Here is a 21,306-nt window from a genome sequence, read left to right on the forward strand (position 1 = left end):
GTGGAAAGGGAGGCTCAGGTGCTTGAAATGTACTTCCATCTGGCTCTAGATGCAGAAGCCAAAAGTAAAAAGAATTCCTCCCAGGATAACTGCCTAACTCAACCAAAATCACATGGAAAACAACATTAATAAAGATTGGCCAACTGGGCTTCCCTGGTGGCACAGTGGTTGAGAGTCCGCCTGCCGATGCAGGGGGCACGGGTTCGTGCCCCGGTCCGGGAAGATCCCACATGCCGCGGAGCGGCTGGGTCCGTGAGCCATGGCCGCTGAGCCTGCGCGTCCGGAGCCCGTGCTCCACAACGGGAGAGGCCACACAGTGAGAGGCCCACGTACCGCAAAGAAAAAAAAAAAGATCGGCCAACTGACCAGAAATTCCTTCCCCTTTGTCAGATAGCAAAAATCCAGAAGAATGAGGAATCCTAGCAAAATTGACCAATACATGCAGTATGTACTTCAGAGTCAAACTCAAGGTACAAACATAAATGCTACAGGAGTTCCTGGGGAAAAGGCAAGACCACAGATGGCCACTGTGGGGGAAGGCATAAAGAAGACGTGAGTTTGAAGTGGGTCTTAAGTAAATGGGATCAAAAAAGGGTGAGCTATCCTTCTATGGGGGATAGGGAGCACATAATAACAGTGCTGATATAGGAAAATTAACTCATTTAATCCTCCCAAGAGCCCAGCCCTACGAGGTAAGTAGTATTATTAACCTTATTCTGTAAATGGGGAATTGGAAGCACAGAGCGATGTTCTCAAACTTATTGATCTCAGGTCTCCTTTATACTTTTAAAAATTATTGAGGAACCCAATAATAAGAGCTTGTATTTATGTGGGATATATATTTACTAAAACAGAGGAATTGTAAAATTATAAGTTAAAAGATAAATTTTAAATCCCCATATGTATGAAACTTTTAAGATAATTTAAAACTGTACATGGGTCAAAGGCAACAATGGTTCTACCAGAAGGTGAGGGGAGGGATTTTTATCCTGTTTGGAAAACTGGCATTGTGTGGAACCACTGCAGTCCTCTTTGTTTGTCACAACTGGAGGAGTGCTAGTGACACCTAGTGAGGGAGAGGCCAGGGATGCTGCTTAACAGCCCTACAATGCATAGGAAAAGCACCTACAACAAAATAATTATCCAGCCCTAAATGTCAATAGTGCAGAAGTTAAAAACCTTGCTCTAGGGACTTCCCTGGTGGCCCAGTGGCTAAGACTCCACACTCCCAATTCAGGGGGCCCAGGTCTGACCCCTGGTCAGGGAACTAGATCCCACATGCCACAACTAAGAGTTGCATGCCACAACTAAAAGATCCCGCATGCCAAAACGAAGATCTCATGTGCCGCAGTGAAAACCCAGCACAGCCAGCCAGCCAGCCAGGTGAATACATACATACATACATACATACATACATACAACCCTGCTCTACTGACATTCAGAAAGCAACTCCAATGTCTATCTACAGAAGAATCAATAAATAAATCAGAGTATATTCACCCAATGGAATATTATACAGCAGTGAAAATTAACAAACCAAAGCTACTCCCAACAATACGATGAACCTCAGAAAGTTAAGTCTTGGACTAGTCAAAGTACGTGTCCATTTACAAACCTAGAAAATAAAGTTTAATTTGTTTTTTAAGGATAAATGCATAAAAGATACATCTTTTTTTTTTTTAAGCAAAGGAATACTGAACATAAAAATAAGGACAAGGTTGGGAATTCTCTGGCCATCCAGTGGTTAGGACTCTGCGTTCTCACTGTCAAGGGCCTGGGTTCGATCCCTGGCCAGGGAACTAAAATCCCATAAGCCACATGGCTCAGAAAAAAAAAAAAAAGGCAATAAAAGAAAATCAGGACAAGGCTGCTAAGCAAAGGTAGTTGAGATAGAAGAGCATCACAAAGTTTTTTTTTTTAACATCTTTATTGGAGTATAATTGCTTTACAATGGTGTGTTAGTTTCTGCTTTATAACAAACTGAATCAGTTATACATATACATATATCCCCATATCTCTTCCCTCTTGCGTCTCCCTCCCTCCCACCCTCCCTATCCCACCCCTCTAGGTGGTCACAAAGCACCGAGCTGACCTCCCTGTGCTATGTGGCTGCTTCCCACTAGCTATCTATTTTACGTTTGGTAGTGCATATATGTCCATGCCACTCTCTCACTTTGTCCCAGCTCACCCTTCCCCCTCCTCGTATCCTCAAGTCCATTCTCTAGTAGGTCTGCATCTTTATTCCCATCTTGCCCCTAGGTTTCTTCATGATCTTTTTTTTTTTTTAGATTCCATATATATGTGTTAGCATACGGTATTTGTTTTTCTCTTTCTGACTTACTTCACTCTGTATGACAGTCTCTAACAAAGTTTTATATCTCGATGAATTCATAGTACTGTACACCACGTCTTTCACATGCCTCAAGTATTACATAAAATCTTTTTTAAACGATGAATCAATATAAGTAATGAATTCCTGAAAATACCTGGAAATTTTAAATATACTTTAAATTAATACCAAGAATTTTTTTTACTTCTTTGCTGAAACTATTCTTTAATATAAAAACTCTACCAGCAATAAGCAAATAATCACTCCTAGTTTTTATTTTTGGTGACACCATATTTTTTTATATTAAAGGTACCAAAGCAAGACAGACCTGCAAGCCCAATGAACACCCCAACATAGGGCTTGAAACTGTCTTTTTAATTATATACTGTGGCATTATTTTAATTGAAAAAGCCTAGGGCTGGGTTATGTATTTGTATTCAAGCCCTTAAAAAGGAATTAATTTGCTTAGTTCTCCTTCCCTTAGCTTACTCTGTTACACAAACAATAACACAACTATAAATACCTATAAATGTATAGATTAAATGAACAATCAAGTGTGGCTCCTTTGGTGGAAGAACTTAAAATCATCAACTATAACATCAATAATAATTTTAGCATCAAAAGGTAATCTGGGGCTTCCCTGGTGGTGCAGTGGTTGAGAGTCCGCCTGTCGATGCTAGGGGACACGGGTTCGTGCCCCGGTCCGGGAAGATCCCACATGCCGCAGAGCGGCTGGGCCCGTGAGCCATGGCCGCTGACCCTGCGCGTCTGGAGCCTGTGCTCTGCAACGGGAGAGGCCACAACAGTGAGAGGCCCGCGTACAGAAAAAAAAAAAAAAAAGGTAATCTGTGTAGAAATTCATTTGCACACTAGAGAAACTTCCCTGGTGGTCCAGTGGGCTGGACCCCTGGTCAGGGAACTAGATCCCGCACGCAGGCTACAACTAAGAGTCCGCATGCTGCAACTAAAGATTCTGTGTGCCGCAACTAAGACACAGCCCAGCCTAGAGAAATATTTTAAAAAAAAATCATTTGCACACTAGAATAAAATTCTTTTCTAGCTATGAGAACTATGCATCCTACTAATACCCTCTAATCTGGTAAGAAATCTTGTCACATAAATGTATCATAATGGCAAGGGGAAAGAAAGTTTACAAACAGCAGTAATTCAAAATAAGAAATCTCTTTATCTAGGAAATAGTTTGCAGTGTTTCATAAAAGCAAGTGACTTCTTACATTGCAATGCAGGAAAGTGTCATGACAGACCTTATGATTCAATTTGTCAAAGGTACAGAGAAGACAAAGAAAAGAAAAAAAATCAGTAAATATAAATGTAGACATACTGCTAAATTCTCTTTTGGAAGAAAGTAAAAAATTAAATTTTCAGTGGAAAGGTACCTGATAAACAGTGATCACAAGACAGAGAAAGCATCACTGTGTCATTAAATCTTCTTTTTAAGAATTTAGAAAATACTAATTTAAAATGACCAATGTTTTCTTTACTGTTGGACTCTACTTTCAAACCTACTATTTTTAACTTGAAGCCAAAAGTAATCTCTAATCTGCATATCAATAAAACATTTAAACTTGGAAAAAAATGTTTTAAAATTTGTAAGAATAAAAATCATTTTTAAAACATGGAAACAACCTTCTGATTATGATAGATTTGTGTCTGTCATGAAAAGGGCTAAAAAGGGAAATTCTGATCAATTTTCAATAAATGTGAATTAAGGAAAAAAACCTTAACTCTCTGTTAATTCCAATTTTTAGGAAAATTACATTAAAATTTGGGTCCGGACAGACCCCGAAAATTATGCAATGAATGCCAACTAATATTTCTGCTTGAACAGAAAAAAAGGATTGTTCTCCTATGACCAAGAAGAATTTAGAAACTTGATGCACTTTCTATTATTATGCAGCAGTGTGACAAGGACACACACAACAAAGAAGGCGATTTCAACAGTTTCGAAAACTTGTATTTCACCTGATTGTGAGTTCTGACTAAAAGCTTGCTGGGCTTGGACTGTATCGCTCAGAGTGCTTTGGGAGGAAGAGCCACTTCAGCGGAAGTGCGAGAGCTGCCGTGGACCCACAGCACCTGCTGCGGCTTCTTGGCTACCACCGGCCTGCGGCGCCCTCTGCAGGCGGGCTAGTCAACCAGCACTGCGCCGCCCACACACCAGCTGGATCCCGGAGCCGCGTAGACGCCCAGGGTGAAACACGCGTCGCCGCCAACCCTACAGTGAAGTCCGCGTAACTTTTACATCTGAGATTACCGAAACCATTTAGACCCATGAGAAAACTCACCAGAGGCCGTGTAAGTTACTCTTAGGTTCTTAGTTTAAAATATTAAAACGACAGCCAAATTTTGAACCACTTTGAGAACATATTTAAGTGCAATTTCATATGCAAACTTGGAAATTATATTCCTAACAATCCACAATCGCATAAGCCATACGCAGTGTCCGCTATACTTGACATGCGAACGCATCTAAAAATATTTTCAGTGTCTACTAGATGAGTTTAATTTTCCTCAGGTTCACAAATATTAAACTAAATTATAATAAACACAAATACAATCATGATACAAAGGAAAAATCATAATCTGTTACCCAATGCTTCTTACTGATTATAAAATATGGTTTAATATATTAAAATATAAGGCCAAACCTTCATTAGTGTTCACAGAAATGAACTCTACCTGGGCTGCATTTGGTTTGTTTGACTCATAATTTTTCTTTGTTGTTAATAGCAAAACAAATGTCTCCATTTTCCTGGTCTTATGGAGGGAGGCCCAGTCCCTCTGCATAAACTCCCTCCACAGTGTGATACTGAGAACTATGCTGACTGACAACTCTTTAAATACCACTATCTTATTAAAATGAACCTTTTAAAGAAAAGAAAAAAAAAAAAAAAGACTTGCATTTGTTTGGTTCAGACCCAAACCCTAAATATAACTGACCTCTTTGCTCAACTCTCCTGCTACCACAAAAACAAACAAACCAAAGCCCACTAAATTAAGAATAAATCTACAGCACCAGCCCAGATGGTTGCACAGAATTATGCTCAATTAAGAAACATAACCCAATGTTACTTAAGCTGCTCCTGAACACAAGAAAAAAGAATAATAAGCTTTAAAATCCTTAAGAAGCAAGGCTAAAATGGGTAACAAAACTTGACAATTGGCCCAAGAAAACTGCAAAACAATTTTAAGAGTACTGATGACAATGCTTTTAAAAATGAGCAAGTGGGACTTCCCTGGTGGCAAGGTAGTTACGAATCTGCCTGCCAATGCAGGGGACAGGAGTTCGAGCCCTGGTCCAGGAAGATCCCACATACCACGGAGCAATTAAGCCCGTGCACCACAACTACCGAGCCTGCACTCTAGAGCCTGTGAGCCACAACTACTGAGGCCACGTGCCACAACTACTGAAGCCCACGCGCCTAGAGCCTGTGCTCTGCAATAAGAGAAGCCACCGCAATGAGAAGGCCGCGCACCACAACAAAGAGTAGCCCCCGCTCGCTGCAACTAGAGAAAGCCCACACACAGCAATGAAGACCCAACACAGCCAAAAATAAAAATAAATAAATAAACTTATAAAAAAAAATGAGCAAGCAAAATCCGAAAGCACATTAAAATAATAAACCATGACCAAAAGGTTATTCCAGGAATACAAGAATTGTTCAGTAGTAGTACATGTGTTATACAATTCTTTGTGTATGTGTATTGAGTGTGTGTGTATATATGGATATCTGAACATACGCATATTCCCTAGCTCTGTTCAATGAGAGGGCATGGGAGCAACACCCCAATATCAATAAGCACCTAGATCTTGGCTTCTAAATATTTGAGGTAGGGAACGTTCAAGATGAGCCTGAATCTCTCACTGTGCCTGAAAGGAAGGGAGTGCTCAGAGAATGATGGGACATGTCAAAAGGACAGAGAATGTACCCTGAAGGGTTCCCAGGGGCCAAACCTATGACAATTTAAGCATCAGTATAAATAATATTAACAAATTATAACTCCCTGAATAAAACAGGAAACCATAAATCCAAATTGACAAAAATAAATGAATAAATTGAAAGCCTGATAAGGAACAAGATATGTACATAGTTTTTTGAAACAAAAGAATAACTTTGGAGCAGAGAAGCACAGAAGATTCTGTCTTAATCAAGCAATCAAATCGAACATTACTAGTAACAGAACAAAATGAAGTTGTGTGCTACCTGATAAGATATAATTAAATTACAGCATCACCTCTGTGATATTCCTGCCAAAGATGCCTCAAGAATATAATCATGAGGAGACATCAAACAAAAATGAAGGGATTCTCTAAAATAACTGCCTTGTAATCTTCAAAGGTGTCAATATAATGAAAATCAAAGAAAGACTGAGGACGATTTGAGACTGAATGATGCTAACTTAAGAAACTTGAAAACAAGAAAATGCAATGCATCATTTGGATTGGACACTTTTGCTACAAAGATTGCTATAACAAATGGTGAAACGTAAAAGGTCTAAAGATTAGATGACAGTAATGTATCAATATTATTTAACTTCTTGATTTTAATGTATATACTGTGGTTATGCAGGAAACTGTCTTTATAGGAAACACACACCCAAGTACTGACCAGTGATAGGGTCATAAAGGCAAATTTTTCAAGGAAATAAAAGTTCTTTGTACTATTAATGCAACTTTTCTAAAAGTCTGAGATTGTCCCAAAGTTAAAAAAGAAAATTATTTTTAAAATACAAAGGAATAAATTTAAGAAATGTACAAGATCTGTGTAAAGATATCTTTAAAATATCCTTTATAAGGACTTAAAAGAAGACTTAAATGGAAAGGCATACCACATTTGGGGGCAGGAAAACTCAATATTCTAAAGATATTTCTCTACATTTCTCTATTAAGTTTATTTCCAAAACTATAAATAGGTTTTTTATAACTTGACATATTTAGATATAATGAGGAAAAATAAACAAGAATAACCTGGAAAGCTCTAAAAATATATTATAAAGCTACAACAATTAAAATGTTGAGGTAATGGTACATAAATAGATTGCTGTAATAGGAATCAAAATAACTTTCAGGGGGCTTCCCTGGTGGCACAGTGGTTGAGAGTCCGCCTGCCGATGCGGGGGACACGGGTTCGTGACCCGGTCCGGGAGGATCCCACATGCCGCGGAGCGGCTGGGCCTGTGGGCCATGGCCGCTGGGCCTGCGCGTCCGGGGCCTGTGCTCCGCAACGGGAGAGGCCGCAGCGGTGAGAGGCCCGCGTACCGCAATAAAAATAAAAAAAATAACTTTCAATACTGCACTGGTTAAATAAATTATCATACACATACAATGCAATACTGTGTCATCATTTTAAAAAAAGAAGCTCTAGGGACTTCCCTGGTGGCCCAGCGGTTAAGAACCTGTGCTTCCACTGCAGGGGGCATGGGTTCGATCCCTGGTCAGGGAACTAAGATCCCACATGCCATGTGGTACAGCCTAAAAAAAAAAAAAAAAAAAAAAAAGCTCTATATTTATATTTTAAAAATCTCATCCAAGGGGGTGGGAAAAGGGGAAATTAGATGAAAGTAGTCAAAAGGTACAAGTTTTCACTTATAATACTAGGGATATAACATACAACATGATAAACATAATTAACACTGCTGTACGTTATATATGAAAGTTGATAAGGGAGTAAACCCTAAGAGTCTCATCACAGGGAAAATTTTTTTTCTATTTCTTTAATGTTGTATCTATATGAGATGATGGATGCTCACTAAACCTACTGTTGTAATCATTTCATGATGTATGTAAGCCAAATCATTATGTTGTACACCTTAAACTTATACAATGCTGTACGTCATTTATACCTCAATAAAACTGAGGGGAGGAGGGGAAGGTCACATGCAAGTTACAGTTAAATGAAAAAAAAAATATTCAAAGCAGTAAGTATAGGTACTAGCATTTGTGTAAAAAATGCATACATATGCATATACACACATATGCTTGTACAAAATATCTTATAAAGAATATATAGACTATGTCTGGAAAGCCCCAAAAGAAACAGTTTTAACAATGGTTAACTAATAAGAGGAAATGCCTATCTGATGGCCAAAGGTAAGAATATGTACTTTTTACCCATTTACACCTTCTCAGTTTTATACCTTGTTGTATACCTTGCACTGCCTACTTAAAATAATACTTCTTTAACATATATGTACATAAATAATAAAATAAATTTTTAAAAATAAATAAAATTATCAAAAAGGAATGAAAAATGAATTTCCCTATCTCAGGGCTAGATTCTTCCTGCTAATGAAAGCTGCCTGAATGTTGTAGACTGAGAGTTCTCAGTAAAGTGTCCAAATTTTAGGCGAGGGTTCCTTTTGAAAATTAAATAAAAACAAAATGGATGAGATAAGCTACCAGCAAAAATAAATAAATAAATAAGCCTCATCAGTACCATCAGTCTCCCACTCAAAGGGATGCCCGTGACCTTGCTGAGTATTTGATGGACTCCCAAAACAGAACCAAAGCAACAAGACCGATTTTCAATCAGAGAAACAAAGGGATGTCCTCAGGACTAGAATTTAAACAAATGTCTAGTGCAAAAGAAGAGTTAAAAGGTGGAGATAAAGAAAGAGCCAAAGTGAAGAAATGTGTCTTCTTTAACCTCCTTCAACAGGAAAAACGAACCTGCAGGAAGAATGTCCTAATGAACAGAAGTGAGTACTTCTAAGGGTCAAGAGAAGCCCAGCAGGTGAAAAATACCCCAGTTCAGATTACTCCTCAATGCTACCATCTCCATCTGTGGGACCTGCCTGTCACCAAATAATGTGTACTTTCCCAGGGACCAGACTTTCTAGAAAGAGCCCTGAGGAACAAACATGTATGCTTTGGGTCTGAGTTCTGGTTCTTCCTGTGAGTTTGATTAGGGAGTGACACTGAGGACCTTAGTCCTCCAATGCCTGACATACTCTGAATCACTGGGAAAAGTTCAGATTTCTGAACCTGCAATGCTGAAAATGAGAACAAGAATACGTAATCCCCCAAAAGTGATGTCACTGTCACACACACACTCCAAAAGGTCCTATCTGGCCAACTGTCCTGATTTTGACATCTCTCTCTAATTTCAAACTTTTCCCATTCCTTCTCTAGTAAATAGTAAATCAATACTTAAAATATGTATTTTGTACAGCTATCAAATATATTTTCAAATATTTAATTTAATCTACTAAGGCCTGAGTGTTAAAAGCCTAAATAATTTTAAATACAGCTTTGGGAAATTTTACTGATGATTACACATTACAAACTGTTACTATATGTTTCCTTCAATTTGGTTTCTAAGTCCCACTATAACTAGACATTTTCCAAATTTAACAGAAAGGTATCACCTGTATACACCCTAGTTCATCCCAAACCCTCTCCATCCCTTCCACTCATGCCAGACTGCAGGGTTTAATAAGGGCTATTAGGACTTTCTAAATGATCAACCGTAAGTGAATATTCATTATCAACATGCTTGAGCATGCCAGGGAGAGATTTCAGCAAAATAAAAGATAAAAAACAAGGCTTAGTAAACTTTGATAACTTAGAAAAGGAAAAATACGCAGGCTAGGAGCAGATACGTAGAACACTGTGCAGTGCAAGATTACATATCATGAAGGTAGAATGTAAGTCCTGCTTGGACAGAGGTTCCCAAAACACAGTCACTAGAAACCTGGCCTCTAACCACCATTTTAAAGTGTATATTTTTTAAAATTTTATTTATTTATTTGGCTCCATTGGGTCTTCGTTGCTGCACGCGGGCTTTCTCTAGTTGTGGCAAGCGAGGGCTACTCCTCGTTGCATTGCGCGGGCTTCTCATTTCTGTGGCTTCTCTTGTGCAGCACGGGCTCTGTGGCATGTGGGCTTCAGTAGGTGTGGTGCGCGGGCTCAGTAGTTGTGGCTTGCGGGCTCTAGAGTGCAGGCTCAGCAGCTGTGGCACACGGTTTTAGCTGCTCCGCGGTATGTGGGATCCTCCCAGACCAGGGCTCGAACCCATGTCCCCTGCATTGGCAGGCGGATTCTTAACCACTGCACTACCAGGGAAGTCCCTAACCACCACTTTAAGAAAGGTGTTATTTTTCCTATTTGCAAATACGTGGTAATGTATAGGAAATTTTTTTTTCAACTGAGCCTTTCTTACTATAAATATAATAATGTTCATTCTCAAAAAAATTTTTTTTAATGAAGGGAAATCAAAATTACCAGTAATCCCACCACCAAGTTAACATTCCAGTGTATTTTTTCTAGACATACACATTTATAAACATGTTTAAACACAACTAGGATCATACAATGTATACAATTTTGTTTATTGCTTTTTTTCATTAAACAAAGAAGGTTTGGAATTACCTAATGTTTTTAAATATTCTTCCAAGTTAGTAATAGCAGAGCATAGAGTTCACTTAAAATAGACCCTGTGCTAGACACTTAGGTTATTTCTAATAATTTAGTTAGCAAAATATATAAGAGATCAATATTTCATGGTGGGGTAAACAGCACCAAGCTTTTTCCTCACAGGAGTTCTGGTAAGTGAACAAATGAGAACCACAGCCCTAAGGGTAAGCTCTAGTGATACGCTGAACGTGACACTCATGCCCGGCCAGGCTCCTTAATTCATACCTTCACAAATACTTACTGGTTTGCCTTGATCCCCTTGTTTTCATTTCTGGAATTGTTTGGTTTGTAATAAATTGAGAAAATAAAATTGATGAGCAGCCAGCCTTAAAACACACCTGTAATGAGCTCAAGGAAGCAGGGTGGGAGAGTGCTATTAGTGGCCCCAGAGAAACCTGGAAGAGAAGACCTAAAACGAGTCAGGTTTAGATTTTTCTCAACCTGACCTTAAGCAACCCTCCTTTGAGATCAGGCCAGAACTTCTAAGAATAACTAGCTTTTGGCAACAGCTAATTCTTTAAACGTGTGAGGGGGGTTGGAAGGTGGTATTTAAAGCTATACTTATACTTCCCATCAGGTAAGACTAAGAAAATAGTAATTGTGTTTCGAAAGGGGGGAAGGGGCTAATGGATTGCCTTAGACCTCTGCTATTCAAACTGCCGTCAGCAGTCCTACGTGATTTAGTGGGTTATATCAATATTTTTTATAATATGTTATACAGTATCAGAGTACAGACAATATCAGAGTACAGAACAGGTGGCAAACTATTATTTTGTGAAATTTTTGTTTCAGTTTTATAGTGTGTGTGTGTGGTCCGGATGGGTAAAAGGTACTTCCTACCGTGTGCCTGACTTTAATTTTTTAGTTTCCTTAATTTTTTCATATACGTAAATGTCATTAATTTGTATAACAAAGGTTTACTGAGCACCTATACTATAGTGCTGGTGAGACAGCAGTGTGCTGCTGTTATGTAAGTGAATAATAGTTGATCCCTGCCATTGTAGAATTCTTTCAGTTTAGAAACAAACTATCACATAATCACATAAATATAAGATTATAAACTGCTAAGTGTTATGGAAGGAAAAGTTTAGTAAATTAGGATCAGTTATCATTAGGGAAGCTGATTTAGATTGGGGAAAAGGTAGGGGTGACAGGTCAGGATTGTCTGAGAAACTGCATTCAAGCAGAGACCAGAAAGATGTACTTGGAAAGGAAGGGATTGGGAAGGAAAATCTGCCTGGCAGAAAATGGCACTTTCAGCAAGGGTCTGTAAGGTCTGGGGAAATGAAAAGCCACTGGGCAGCTTCCCCGGTGGCGTAGTGGTTAAGAATCCGCCTGTCAATGCAGGGGACACGGGTTCGAGCCCTGGTCCGGGAAGATCCCACATGCCGCGGAGCAACTAAGCCCATGCGCCACAACTACTGAGCCTGTGTGCGTGCCTAGAGCCGGTGCTCGGCAACAAGGGAAGCCACCTTAATGAGAAGCCCGCTCACCACAGTGAAGAGCAGCCCCCGCTCGCTGCAACTAAAGAAAGCCCATGCAGCAACAAATACCCGACGCAGCCATAAATAAATAAATAAATTTATTTAATTAAAAAAAAAAAAGAAAAGCCACTGGACGGAAAGGTAGAACCATCTATTGATAAATAAGGCTTAGTGGGGGAGCTTGGGATAGGAAGAGATAATGCAGGACTTTTAAATGTCCCGAGGGCCATTAGAATGATCCAATTTGCATTTTAAAAGATCACTGGGTAGAGAAGAGATATCAAGGGGGGTAGAGTGGATACAGAGGTGGTACCAGGTGGAGACTAGAAGACTGATTTGATTCATATTTAGGAAGCAGAAGTGACAGGTTTGGTGATGGTACAAATGCGAGGGCTGAAGAGCCATGAGGCGTCTGGGATAACCCTCAGGTTTCCCAAGTTAACAAAGAAATGGAGTGAGGTACAAGAAAAACTCAGAGGAGCATAGTGGAGAGGAAAGATCACAGTTTGGCCTGTTATAGTTAACAGGTAGAGATGCCAAATTAATAACTAAAACTGGATGGAAATATAAAACAAAGAAGTCATCACCAAAACGGTTTTGATGATACATTATTCTGCTCCTTAAATATTTACCCACAGTAATGTATAATACAAACCCAGAAGAATCTAGAATAAATTTTAAAGTCTCACAGAAACAGACTCACAGCCTTAGAAAAACAAACTTATGATTACCAAAGGGGAAAAGTGGGGGGGGGGGGATAAATTAGGATAAATCAGAGGTTGGGATTAACATGCACACACAACTATATATATCAAATAGATAATCAACAAGGACCTCCTGTAGAGCACAGAGAACTGTACTGAATACTCTGTAATAAACTCTATGGGGAAAAAATCTGAAAAAAAAATAGGTATATGTATAACTGAGTCACTTTGTTGTACACCTGAAACTAATACAACATTGTAAATCAACTATACTCCAATATAAAATAAAAATTAAATTAAAAAAATTTTAGTCTCTATGGAACAGCAATTCATAAATACCACAGCAGCTGAAGCCATTGTGTATCTGAAAATACAGAGCAAGAGCAACGGTGTAACTAAACAGTCACATTCAAAACAATCCTCTTTTATGAAATAGTAAGGAATCATTCGTCTATTGTGTTCACAATATGCTCCACATCTAACACAGCGCATGGCACATAGGAGGTGTTATCTATTGAAGACAAGTACCCACTACTAGGCAGAATAAACCACAGCAAAAATAAAACAAATGGCGCAAATAACAAGCAATTCTGCAAGGAAAAACTCGAGTATGAAACATACAAATGTATAAATAAGGACATTTCTCAGAGAAAAAAAGGGAAATGAGTTATTTAGCACAAACTCAGTTCTCATACCCAAATAGATGCTATGTTCTGGTCCCTAAGAATCGGCTTAATTTCAAGCTTCTAGGGAAGACCACCCCAGGCAACCTCACTGATCCCTAGAAGTCCCTACATATGAGAAAGAACAGAAATGTAATAAAAGCTTGATGTTGAAAAGCTATAGTAAAATCTCATCTAGGTTATTAAAACAAAACAAAAAAGGTTAAAAATGGCAATTACTAATGACATTTTTTCCTCTAAAGTCTCCTGTTGTCAGATTTTCTAACAAACATGGATTTTAACTGGTTTTTTCTCCTGCTCACAAAGGTCACACTGATACATAGGAGAAAAATCCAAAGATGCACATAAACACAAAGGAGACAAATTAACCATATTCCCATTGCCCAGAAGTAACCACTTTCAGTGTTTCATGTGGAGCTTTTTCTGTGCATACATGGGGATGGAAAGTAAAGAGTGATACACAGCTAGACTTAAGTCTATAAATGAGATTACAGAACACTGCTATGGCAAGTATATAGGACTGAGGAAAGACTAACCTAAAGTGACAACTGAGCTGAGCTATCTGAAGGATGAGATGGAATTAACCAGACAAAGAAGCACAGGCTGCTAGGCAGAGAGAACAAGAATGTGTGCTGGGTACCGAACCCCACCAAGCCAGGCAACTGGGGAGAGGGAGGAGACTGGCTGGGCAAAGCCTTGTTGAGAGGACTCAGGGAAAGAATGAGGTGAGGCCACTGAAAGAGAAGCAAGGTAGATAGACTCCTCAAAGGGAATGTCCCAATTGCTTAGGTGGGAAAAGGATTAGGCCCTACAAGTGTGGACTTAGATGATCAGCATCTTCTCCCAAAGGGTGTAAAGAGTAGGGGCACAGGGGAATCTTTGGGGAGGCGAGAGGGGGGGTGAAGCTGCAGGGAGAAAAAGATAATAATCCGATATTTTAAATTTATATTTTAGGCTCCATAAAGCCTTCTAGACCGATAAGGATAAAGAAAATGTAGTGATTTTAACTATGGTACAACTCCCAAGAAATTCATATTAGAAATGAAGGTAGGGAGAGAAGCATTAACTATTCATAGTACAAAAAAGAAAATATAAATTTTAAAAGACTGAAAGACCTGCATTAGACACTGAGTTTAATGACAGCATGGAATGTACCTGTTTTATCATCATATCTCTAATAAACATACAGCAAATAAATCAATATCAAGGGAATAATCATTATGAGTATTACGTATGAAAAAAGACTGGGCTAACAGAAAGGGACGATCTTAATGACATCCAGACAAGAAAAACACAACACTATACTCAGGACAAAGCCACATACAGAGAATTCTGCCTCTAAGAAGTGGTCTTCGTAGTGAAGCACGAAAGAGTCAATAGGCCTCTCAAAGGGGCCTATCAATACTATTATCCCTACCTGCTCATTCACTCATTCAAGAGAAAATGTTTAATCCAGAAACTCCACTACTAGGTGTATACCCAAGAGTTAAAAAAAAAAAAATGCATACAAAACTAGTTCATGAATGTTCATAGCAGCATCATTCATGACAGCCAAAATGTACAAACAACCCACACGCCCATCAACCAACAAACACATAAAATGTGATATATCCATACAGTGGAATATTATTCAGCCATAAAAATGAATAAAGTACTGAAATATGCTATATATAACATGGATGAACTCTGAATATTATGCTAAGTGAAAAAACTCTAGCCACAAAAGACCAAGTATTATATAAGTACATTTATATGGAAAGTCCAGAACAGGCAAGTCTACTGAGACAGAAAGCAGATTAGTCCTTGCCTGGGGCTGGGGTGAAGACTGGATTTGGAAGAAATGGACAGTAACTGCTAATGGGAAAGTATTTCTTTTTGAGGTGATAAAAATGTGCTAAAATTGATTGTGCTGATGGTTGCACAATTCTATACATATACTAAATACCATGAAAAAAATCCACTTTAAATAGGTGGATTTTATGGTATGTGAATTATATCTCAATAAAGCTGTTATTAAGAAACAGGGTATTTTGAGCACTGGGGCACTATGGTAAACTGCTGGAAATAGAACAAAGAAGACACACACACACACACACACAAAACCTGTCAGAGCTCTAATATTCTTGTAGAGGAGAAAAGGCAATCAACAGGCAATTAGAAAACGATACGAAGAGCAAAGAATTCAGACTGTACCCCAGCGGGACCTAACCTAGCCCTGTATGATTACGATGTCTAGAAGAGAACTCAATATACCAGATTTTCGTCCTTAAATTGAAATTTAAGTCTAAGAAGCTTTTTTAAAATTAAGTACCTGTTCAGCCTCTTAAAATCTGCATTCTTACTGAAGGTTAACAGATTCTTCTTTTAAGCATTTGTGCACATGCAATGTTTAAAATATGTTTTTAACTTTACAAAAGCAACAGATTACAGTCTGTTAATAAAATGAAACAAGTCTCCGATTTAAATTGTATTGCCAAGTTCGTAGGGTGCTGTAAAGATTATGTGCAAACTTTTCATAAGACCTTAAATTGGAAGAAAGAGGGCCTAAAAGACCCGAACCGTGTGACACATTCCAAAACAAAGCCTGGGAGTTGGGAGGGGACCCGCAAGGTAGGAGACCTAGACTAATGATCATAAAGAACTGAGTGCTACAAAGTAAAAATGGACCTTTAATATTTAAAGCCACTAATTTTCAAACACGACACTTCGAAATTAGAATATTAGTAACCGTTGCCATAGGAACAGTGACGCTGAGTTTCCCGAGATTAAAAATAAAAAATACTGCAAATTCAAGTGGGTGAAATAGGGCAAAGTTTGGTCCGAACGTAGGTGAACCGAGCCTACCAAAAAACTTCCACAAGGGTTAAGAGTGGACCGGCTGCAACTTTTAACCTACACTTCCGAAGCAGCGCTTGATAAATCACCCAGCAGGGTAATTTACCAACTGCTAAAAAAAAAAAAAAAAAAAGTTTGCCCTCTCTTCTCCAGGGGGAGGAACCACACAAAAACGCTCCCTGGCATTCGCCCACAACCAAAACCAGACCGTGCAGAAGTGCGTGGTTGCAGCTCAAGGGGAGACTGGCTCCGAGTTCACCCGGAAAGCATGCGAATCGAGCCCTGCTGGTTTCATTGGCTGAGCCCCGAGGAAAACCCCAAGCTCGAGCCCGGAGCCCCAGCCTGCCTGGCTCCTTTCTTCACATTCCCACCCCCCGCCACGTCCTATGCCTGGCATTCCACGCGACCCGATCCAACTCATATTTATTAAGCACCCACTGTCTACACCGCATCGTGGCTAGAGGCACTGCAGGAAGAAATGGCCCCACGCCGGAAAAACCAATAGGATAGCCACAGGGGCTAAGGACGGACCCGAGAGAGGAGCTGACTACCTACGGTGGGGTAGTCTGGAGAGGAGCCCTCACCTTCACCCCGCGGGTCATGAGAGTCCCAGGGAAGAGATGGCCCCAAGGGGCGCACCAGGCCCGGCCTCCGCGGAGTCCACCGCAGACCGGGCTGGGAGGGGAAAGGTAAGGAGTAGGCATCCCCGGACCACCCGCGCGCCCCTTCCAAGGAGCCCGACCCTGACTCCGGCCCCCGGGAGAACGGCGAGCCTGGGGACCGAACCCCCGGAGGGCCGGAGCGGGCTGTCACTGGCTCCCGCCTCCCACCCCAAGACCATGGCCGGCCGCTCTCTCGCCAGCGTGACAGTCGCGGCGGCCGCGGACCTAGCGTCTCTGGCCCGGCGTCTCCGCTCCGCCGGACGCCGGCACCCCCTGCTGCCCCGCGCAGAGCGGGGCAGTGCCAGGAAGACCGCCCGGGCCCCTCCCCCAACGGTCCCCATCCCCCGGACTCCGGAAAAGCAGTTACCTGGCGCGCAAGCGGGGGAGAGGACACGACCCAGAACAGGAAGGTGAGAAGGCAAACGGTGGCCTCCGGCCCAGGGAGATTCGGGAAATTTGGGAGACTTGTTCCGCACTGGGTGACAGCTGTTCGCTGCGCACGCGCACCCGGACCCAGTCGCCCGATGACTCCGCCGCTCCTCACCCTCCCGTCGAGGGGCAGGGAGACAGCGGCGAAGGCGCGCGCACAGCGCCAGCCGGCTCTCCCTGCGCGAGGGCGCGCGCGCCGTCACGTGACCGCGGGGCCCGGCACTTAGTGGGTCACGTGAACTTCCAAACAGCTTAAAGGTGCCAGGCACCTTCTTGCTTTGGGCTTAATCTTCCGCACTGTTCTTAGCTTAGGCTCCCGCCGCGCTTCGTGTTTTCTGGAGACGGACATGTCCCCTTTTGCCCAGAACGGGGAGACACTTGAGCAGAAGGAAGGAACAGGTGCACAGAACCTTGCCTGGAAGCGCCTACCGGGTTCCCTCAGGGCTGGACCTGATGGAGTCCACGCGCCACACGTCGCCGTGGGTTCCGACGCGGGCCTATGGCGGCCTCCGGAACGCGAACGTCAGAGTGGCGTTGCCCTGGGTGCGGCCTCGGAATGCCCAGCCGAGCCTGGCTAGGATGCCGCTGCTCGCTGCTGGGCAGCAATGACAGCGTCATACGGCCGAGGCTCCTGAGCCTCCAGACCGAAATGGGAGATCCCGAGTGAGCGAAGGGTGTGTGCCTGCCAACCCTTTAACAAGTAACTCAAGCGAGAAGCTGTGCTGTTAGCCGAGAGGAGTGAAACTGCCCTGTACTGCAGTCACCTACGCGGAACAAGTTCCGCACCGCGCAGGTGTGCTCTTGAGTCCCGAGGCGACCCCCATAGGAATTCGGACGGGGGGGTCTCTCAAAAACTTGGGGTGACAGCACTATGGCCTGAATTGTAGTAACAGGAAGTGCAGGTACCTCCGGACCCCTCAGACGTACTTAAATTAGCTTGCTACAACTTGTTATTTCTGTGCTGTACCTCTGTCTTCCAAGGTGTCAGAAAGAACCACACAGACCTTACTTAACTAAGGTCTTTGTACTACCAAAGACAGATGGCTGAGCACCAGGTGTTTTGCAAAGCTGAACAATTTTTTTAACTTCCTGTAGAGTTCCCAGCTGGGTCCTTTGTGACGTTTCGTCTAACGTCTTCTCGGCGAAGAAAGATTGGGCAGAACCTTACACTTCTGAGCACACTCGGGCTGTCTCATATGCTGAGTTTTCTACTACAATCCACTGATTTCTGTTTTTTTTTAATATCTAAACAGGTCCACTTACCGCACCCTGGGAGTCTTTTCTCCCTGGAAGGAGCATTGCGAGGACAGATGAAATATGGGTGATTAAGTAAAGCTAATGGAATTATTGGGTCACCACATTTCATAAGTCATTAAATTAGAATTATTACCCACATAGGTACACGATTGAACTTACCTAATATGTAAACTCAACTGGGACTTTTACAAATGTGTATACTATGAGGATCCCAACCCTCCTTACAAGTCAATCGGATATGCTAAAACAATAAACGTATAACAGCATTCATTTAGGGCTTACTGTGAACTTGACACTGTTTTAAGAGCCTCACATATATTAACGAAATTAATCCTTATAATCATTCAATGAATAGGTATGATTATTACCTCCTTGTTACAGATATGAAAACCGAAGTATTGAGATTAAGAAATATGTCAACTACTGAGAATCCGCCTGCCGATGCAGGGGACACGGGTTCGTGCCCCGGTCCGGGAAGATCCCACATGCCGCGGAGCGGCTGGGCCCGTGAGCCATGGCCGCTGAGCCTGCGCGTCCGGAGCCTGTGCTCCGCAATGGGAGAGGCCACAACAGTGAGAGGCCCGCATACCACAAAAAAAGAAAAAAAAAAAGAAAAAAAAAGGAAATATGTCAACTACTAAACACCAGGGTCCTTGGAAGCCATATGCTGTATTAGACGAGGAACCTAGTACACCAAAGCTAAAAGTCTGGAAACCTGAATTCCAGTCCACTCACAATTTGTAGACACATAATATTGCACAAATAACGTTTGTCGAACACAGTAAATCGAGTCTCAGTTTTTTTAATCTGAAAAATGAGGGTGACATATCAGTTTTGCTGACTTTGAGCATTTTTGAACATTAAAGAAGATACTGTACAATGTCAAAACACTTCAAAAGCTGTAAAGCACTGTGTGAATCTATTAAGCACTTCACAGTTTTGGAAATTGAAGTGAGCCTATTAGAAGATCAACTGGATTCATGTCACAGAAAATGTTGTGTCCCTAATGTATTGAAATATCTCTGTTGTAAATTACAATGAAAATTAACATTTTAGCCATGTAGTAAATTATTTACATCCAATTAAAAATGCCAGTTGTAATAAGATGGAGGCTGTATAATGGATACATAGATTTTCCTTGAAGCTTATGTTATGTGAACTACTGTTCACCTCAGAGACAATACTTATAAATTTCTTAAGATATGTATAACGCAGCAAATTGATAAATTGATACACTACTAAATAATATAGTCTAATTTTGAATATATTGAAGTCCATTAGACTTTTGCAAATATAAATAAATAATAGTAATACTCATTAATGTTTCCATTTATCATTATCACATATGTATGTTACTTCTACAGGTATAATACAAACCAACCAATAACTAGATGTTTAGATGATTTTTTTAAAGTGTCATAGTTAATATGATAGTGAGTACCTAATAAAATTAGAAATCTTGGTACCTGTTCTTCTCTGTGTCCTGTGTTCTGAAGTTCAGATCAATTTATCTCTTACCTGGATTATTACAAAAGTCTCCTAATGATCTCCCTACCTCCAATGCATTCTCCACTCACCCCCTCCCCCTCCAACTCATCTTCTGTACTGCAAGTCAGAATTACCCTCCTAAAATAAAAATTGGATCATGATTCCGCACAACTGAAACACTTCACTAATTCCCCATCATTATCAAAGCTTTCCAGTCTTATTCCACTAAGGGAGTCACAATGGCCAAGAAGAATATGGTGACCAAGGATGTGGGCTAGACATTGAAGTGAGTCAACTCTCTGTATAAGCTAAATATTCAGTTTGGATACCATTATGTCTATGTTTAATATAATAAAAACACCTAAAATTACCAGTTAAAATATTTAATTTCCCCATCAAAATATTTGAATAAAATTAAAGCTTTGGGGAGATATGTCATTTCTTTCCCTAGGGCTTCTAGTTCTCCCTGGGCCATTGTCCTAAACTTGTACATGTGTGTTTGGAAGGGTGGGGTGCTGGGGGAACAAGTGAGGTAGTTTATGTTTTCTTTCACATCAAGGAAAACATTGGGACTTATTTATGACATCAAATCATAACAATAGGGCTTCCCTGGTGGCGCAGTGGTTGAGAGTCTGCCTGCCGATGCAGAGGACACGGGTTCGTGCCCTGGTCTGGGAAGATCCCACATGCCGCGGAGCGGCTGGGCCCGTGAGCCATGGCCGCTGGGCCTGCGCATCCGGAGCCTGTGCTCCACAACGGGAGAGGCCACAACAGTGAGAGGCCCACGTACCACAAAAAAAAAAAATCGTAACAATAAAAACCATTCATTTTAGCAAATAAAAACTACATACCTAAGTTGAAGTTGCAAACTCAGTATTTATAGTTGTTTAAATCAATCCTTTTTATTATGTATTACTGTTATTATTTGTACTATGTTTTATGAACAGGTTTTGGATAATGATACAACTATGAACGGGACAGATGTGGCCTTGCTCTCA

General features: G+C 40.9%; 1 protein-coding gene and 1 long non-coding RNA gene across 7 annotated transcripts in view; one reads left to right on the top strand and one right to left on the bottom strand.

The window, feature by feature from the left end:
- Positions 1–17,634, bottom strand: part of KDM4C (lysine demethylase 4C) — a 400,106-nt gene extending 382,472 nt beyond the window's left edge. For 5 of the 6 annotated variants that reach the window (XR_012332500.1, XR_012332501.1, XM_033858103.2 and 2 more), the window contains exon 1: positions 17,502–17,634. The gene's annotated coding sequence lies outside the window, so the exon portion shown is untranslated. The remainder of the gene's footprint in view (positions 1–17,501) is intronic. The other variant, XM_073806126.1, reaches the window with a different exon arrangement.
- On the top strand, positions 16,700–20,291 carry LOC117312627 (uncharacterized). Its single transcript, XR_012332502.1, has 3 exons — positions 16,700–17,161; positions 17,335–18,356; positions 18,817–20,291. It is a non-coding gene; the product is annotated as an uncharacterized lncRNA (long non-coding RNA).
- The last annotated feature ends 1,015 nt before the right edge of the window (positions 20,292–21,306 follow it).

This window comes from Tursiops truncatus, chromosome 6, assembly GCF_011762595.2.
Source record: "Tursiops truncatus isolate mTurTru1 chromosome 6, mTurTru1.mat.Y, whole genome shotgun sequence".
In the NCBI taxonomy this organism is placed as follows: domain Eukaryota; kingdom Metazoa; phylum Chordata; class Mammalia; order Artiodactyla; family Delphinidae; genus Tursiops; species Tursiops truncatus.